At 56.5% G+C, this 5,344-nt stretch overlaps 1 protein-coding gene across 1 annotated transcript in view; it reads left to right on the top strand.

Moving 5' to 3' along the window:
• The first annotated feature begins 2,688 nt into the window (after positions 1 to 2,688).
• The window catches only part of SIN3A (SIN3 transcription regulator family member A), a 54,322-nt gene continuing 51,666 nt past the window's right edge, over positions 2,689 to 5,344 (top strand). The window contains exon 1 of the mRNA XM_004687995.2: positions 2,689 to 3,012. The gene's annotated coding sequence lies outside the window, so the exon portion shown is untranslated. The remainder of the gene's footprint in view (positions 3,013 to 5,344) is intronic.

Raw genomic sequence — 5,344 nt, 5'->3', positions numbered from 1 at the left:
CCTGCCTGCACCCCGGGGCCCGGCCTGTTTACTATCTATTCCGGCGCCGGCTTGTGCAACCCGCCCGGAGCCGGGCTGAGGGGCGGGGCCTCGTCCTCGCTGCCACCCACCTCGGGCTCTCCCGGTGGCCCGCCTTCTCTTGTCTTTCACTGGTTGGGCGAGATACCCTTTTTCGCTTCTCGGTCACCGATTGGCTGACTTTCTTCCGAGCTCCGCCTATCCGAGGCCAGACTGGAGTTTTAAGTTGCTAGGATTTTTTTCCGTGAAGGGCGGAGGGAGGGTTCCTGCGGCATACGTGCGGCGCGGAGTCCCGCCTCTCCTCCGGATTGGTGGGTTGTTAGCCCCGCCTCCCCGGCGGAGCGAGCTCTTTGGGGGAAGTTCATTCCTGTTCCCCGCCCCCTTAGCTAGTGTGCGCGCTCCGCACATGGGAGGCCCGCCTAGCTCCTTCGAACTGTGCTCCCGCCCGGAAGTCCCGGTCCTGGAGTCCTTGGCGAGGGGGGTGGGGAGAGAGAACCGGGAAGACACAAAGATTCTTCCAGGGCTCGCGTTATGGCAGCCTTTGCTGTGAAGCTTGGGGTGGGCAAGGTGGGGTCGACTTGGTGGGCTTAACTCCGGGACTTCTACAGGGCTTGGGAGGAGGGGGCTGAACCCCCCTGCAGGTCCGGCCAGGTACTAAGGTTCTGACGCCGAGGCCAGCTATTCCCGTGCCACTTGAGTTCCATGATCGCCTGAGCTTAAGCTTGAGAACGCTGCGGACCCTAGCGGGATGTTTCCTTAACGCCAGGTAGCCGCTGCCCTAAGTTGGCTTTAGTATTCTGAGCAACCTAGAATGCCTAGATGAGGATTCAGGGCAGCTTGTCCTCTGTGGAGGGAGAAATGTGCGTGTGGCGGGGGAGGGGCAGTCCTGCTCAGGTTCTTGGTCTAAAGGTGGGAACGGGCGTGGCACTCCGTCTAGGGAGCGGGGGTGGGGGGGGGGGGGGGCTAATCCAGAACGAAAGGTAGCTCTTGTGAGTTTTGCAGGGTGAGGCTCCTGCTTAACCTTCGAGAGATCTGGCCCGGGGGTCGCTTTTGTCGGGGAGACTTATTTTTAATGAACTCCATAGTGGGGCAGGGCTTGGTTTCCTGCGAGGCTGCTTTTACCTGCCGATTACTCATGAAGCCCACAGTTCGCTGGCCTGCCCTCGCGGCACGAAGCCACCCTTCGGAGCCGGGTCCACCTGTTGCCTGTGTTGGTTTCTTGCCATCTCCGCTGGGTTGCGGAGGAAGGACAAGTAAGGTCCTAGGGACGGGTTCTCGAAGTCTGCCACTGGGGATCTACTTGGCTTCCTTGGGGGAGCTGCCTTTTTGCTGGAGAGCGGGAAAAGTCTGGTCCCGCCCCCTTCTCTCCCAGCGCTCCGTGAGCGCCCCCCAAAGCAAGGCCAGGGTGTTTTCCGACCCGTTTGATGAATAAATGAGAGCGACCTTGGTTTAGTAGCACTTTGTTCGAGGCATGACTATGTACACAGAATGCCTAGGGTCTGTTCTTAACACACTTTAGGGGTGAACAGCCGCGTTTACTATCTTTTGTCACCAGTTCTGGGATTTCTACCCTTTCTCTGAAGTGCGGTGAATGAAGAGAGGATTCATTTATGCCGTGTGGCCTGTCTTGGTCTTTTTCCTGCTTCTTCAGTTAAAGTGCGAGGATGCCGATATCCTGGAGATCGCGAGCCCCGCCTTCCGGGGGCCAGCCAGGGCGGTGGCGGTTGGGGCCCTGCCTTGTCTTATTTATCTCCGCCCTCTGAAGACTAAATATGCAGGGTTTGGGAGTGTGCAGCCTCTGCGCTCCAGGCTGGTAACCCTTGTGATATTTTTCGGCTGTAGCCTCCAGCGCTTAAGTCTGTACTTACCGAAAGGAGCTGTTGGCCGCCCCGGATATTTGTGTTTATAAGGAGGCAGCGTGCGGAAATGTAAATTACAAAGCGAGACCGTGGAGGCAGGGATGAGAGTCTTTACTAATTTTCGGTAAGGGCATTCTCCGGGATGCTGCCTCTCCCCCTCAAGTCACTGGCCCTCGGAGCTCCGCCGCTCAGCGCCGCTTCACCTCCGGTTCCCGGCCCTGGAACTCTGCGCTCAGTCTCTAGTGTAAACATTCCACAAAAGGACTGCTAGGGTTCAGCCTCCTCGAGCAGGGCGGAGTCCGCTCCTTCTGGACGCGCGGCGCAACCAGTGGAGGCTCTACCAGCGCCGAGACCTCCAATCCGAGGGGTGGGGGCGGGGCCTGGCCCGGCACTGTGGTAGGAGGAGCCTGTTTCACTTACGGACATTTTACCCCACATCGGTTACTTACCTTCCTGGGCTGCGAGAGCCAGGGGGATAGCCTTCCGATGCGACGAGCGGCGAGGGCGGGAGCCGACTTTGTTGGGCCTGTGACTGAGACCGTAAGGGGCGGGATGTGTGGAATCTTCCAATGAGACATGAAGAACTTCCTCGCTTCCTCCAATAGCGTCATGCCTCAGGGGTGGGATTCAGCAGTTTGTCTCCAATAGGCGGGGTTGAGTTAAGGAAGCTCCCCGCCAATAGGGGCGTGGAGAGGTGAGCGGCTCTCCCCTCCCCTCCCGGCTGAGGGGGAAGGGGCGGGCAGTCGGCAGGCACGGTACAGCGATTGGCTAAGCTTTTGACGGGCGGATAACGCGGCCTGTGGTGGAGCGAAGTTGAATCTTCCCTCTACGGGGCGGGCCAGGAGAGTGGGCGGGATTTCCCGGGTAACAGAGAAGCGGCCGCGGCGGTAGAGGCGGCGGAGACGGTTTCTCCATCTTCCCCCCCTCCCCTTCCCCCCTCGGAGTTTCCCTCCCTCCCTCCCTCCCTCCTTCCTAGTCTGGACACCGGGGCCTGTGACCCCTTCGTTAGCGGAGAGGAGGCTGCCAGTCCGCTTCGGTGGGCCTGTGCCCCGCGCCGTTCTCGGGGCCTCGGTGCTAAGCCTGGGGCTCACGCCGTGGGGGACACGCACTGAAGAGCGGCCGAAGCAGCTTTGCGGTGAGAGCACGCCGGGCTGGGGTCAGGGCGGGGAGCCCGGGTGGCGGGTAACGCCGGACTCGAGGGTGTGTATTTTTAGGGGGGCTGACCTCCTCGGCTTCCCGTAGAGCAGACGGGCGGGAGGTGTGTGGCTGTGTGAGGGGGGTGGGGGGCGGAGCGGGCGCTCAGCAGATCAGAAGGAGGAGAGCGTAGTCCCGGTGCGCGCGGAGGGGGCGGGATCTCGCGCCGCCGCTCAGGGGCGGGGCCGGCGCGCGCGTGCGGTTGTGGAGAAAGGGGCGGGGCCGTCTGCGCGGAGTGCGGTGGGGGCCGGCCCCCTCCATTCCCCCCTGGTGGGCGGGACCGCGTCCGGGCCCGCGGGGCTGCGGGAGTGGGGAAGGGGGGGGTCTCCCGCGTGTTGCTCCAGGGCGCGGCTGGGAGGGGGCGTGAAGTCTGCCTTCCCCCGCCTTCTCGGATCCGGTTGGCCCGAGGGGCGTACGGAGCGGCGATGCCACTCCCCTAGGCCGTCCTACCCCCCACCTCCCGGTTTCCGCCTCCTTGGCCAGTGAGGCGGGGCCGGGAAAGCCCGCTGTCCGGTTTGGCTGCGAGTCACGGCGCCTAGATTGGCCTCGCCCTAAGGCTCGGTGGGGTGGGAGGTGTCCCCGCGAACTGCGAGCTGTTGGAGGTGCCTGGACTTACTCCCGTGGCTGGGCCGTGCCGTTCGCCTGCGGCATGAGGGTTCAGTGCCAGAGCTGTTGTCTCCGCTTTGCTCCGTGCGTCGTGGAAGGCACTGAGCAACTTGCAGCGTACGAGCATGGCCACCGCCACTCCCCTCGTAATTATTGGGGTGAGGTGCTCAAGGTCCTTTAGTCGGAGCCTGCGGTCTCGTGCTGCTTGTGTTGTGACCGTGCTTCCGCGACGGTGGCGGTGGGGGGGAGGGGCAACGAGTCTGCAGAGACCTAGAAGTGTGGCCGGGGACAACCTTTCCTGGAGTTCCCTGGATGTTCTGTTACGGTGGCTGAGCGGGGCGGGGCCTCCTTCGAGCCAATGGGGTGGTGGGTAGCTAGTCAGATTTGGCCACTTTTCTGGTCCTCTAGGACTTCAAACCCACTTAGCCATGAGAAGACTGTCGTAGCTCCTGTTCTTCATTAGGTTGATATTTATAAGAGGAATTATTGGATTTAGAAAATGATCTATTTATAAAAGAGTGATTAAAGAAACTAAGATTTTAAATAAACTAACTTCTTTTTTTGGGCTTTTGTATTATAGAATACTTTATACAGATCTGCTTTATAAGCTTAATTTTGGGAAGAAATATTTTGCAATTTAGGTAACTACAGGTAGATGTTCTTGAAAAGTCCTCTGATTTAAAGATTCATTCTTTAGGATCTTCAGATTCTGAAGTCTTTAGAACATCCAGACCACTTTCTGTTTATGTTTATTTCAGAAAGTAAAATTGGAGACTAGTTTAGTCTGGTGTATGTGACTTAAATACTTGCCCTCTTACCTGTTTTGGGGACTTGCCTTAGGACATCTCAGGTTTAGTGAACCTTGATTTTAATCGAGATTTTTGCTCTGACTTGATACTTTCTCTTTTCTTACTAAGAGAAATTACTTAGGTGTTTTGGTATTTTTCTTGAGAAAATAAACCTGTAGTGAATATGTACTAACATCATAGCAGGCTCTCTGAGTAGTCATGTGAACTGAAGTTAATTTCTAGATTTCTGCTTTGCTCAGTTAGGATGGAGGTTTTGGGGCCCTATGCTATATTCTTATTAGAAGATAAGTCCTACTTCCTCAAGCTAGAAAAAGTAGCATTGGCAACAGTAGAACCATAGCTTTATAGTTTGAATAAGGGTGGGTGTAATAGAATTGGTGTGGAGATGGGTGTTTTCCCTGATACTATAAGTTACGAGAGTAGCGACTTCACCATTGAGGAAAACTTGGTCAACAGGTAGTTGACCTTATACATGCCCATGAAGTACAGGTTGTCTATTGATGTGTCAGGACTTAGGTAAAAACCTGGTTATACTTACTGGGAAATTTTGTATAAATGCTTCTTTCTTCTCTAGGTATCAGTATTATACACTCCAGTTTTGTTAAAGATCCTAAGTACATTGGCATTTTCTTTTCTTTTTTTAAATTTTATCTATTTATACAGAACTGGGGTACAAGCCAGAGGTGCAGGAATGGTGAGAGGCTTCACCAGAGATAGACTGGGAAGCAGAACAGGCAGATCAATGAAATACATGGCTGAGGGGAGCAGCGGACAGGTCAGGAAAGTTCTGCCGCACCATGTGAGTCACCTCCAGGCTGGGGACTGAACTCGCACCAAAGCGGCTACCGCTAGCTTGCA

The sequence above is a fragment of the Condylura cristata genome, unplaced genomic scaffold, assembly GCF_000260355.1.
Source record: "Condylura cristata isolate star-nosed mole 26May11 unplaced genomic scaffold, ConCri1.0 scaffold00023, whole genome shotgun sequence".
Taxonomy (NCBI): Eukaryota; Metazoa; Chordata; class Mammalia; order Eulipotyphla; family Talpidae; genus Condylura; species Condylura cristata.
The sequence above is the reverse complement of the archived record's forward strand: the minus strand, read 5'-3'. Positions and strand labels throughout refer to the sequence as shown.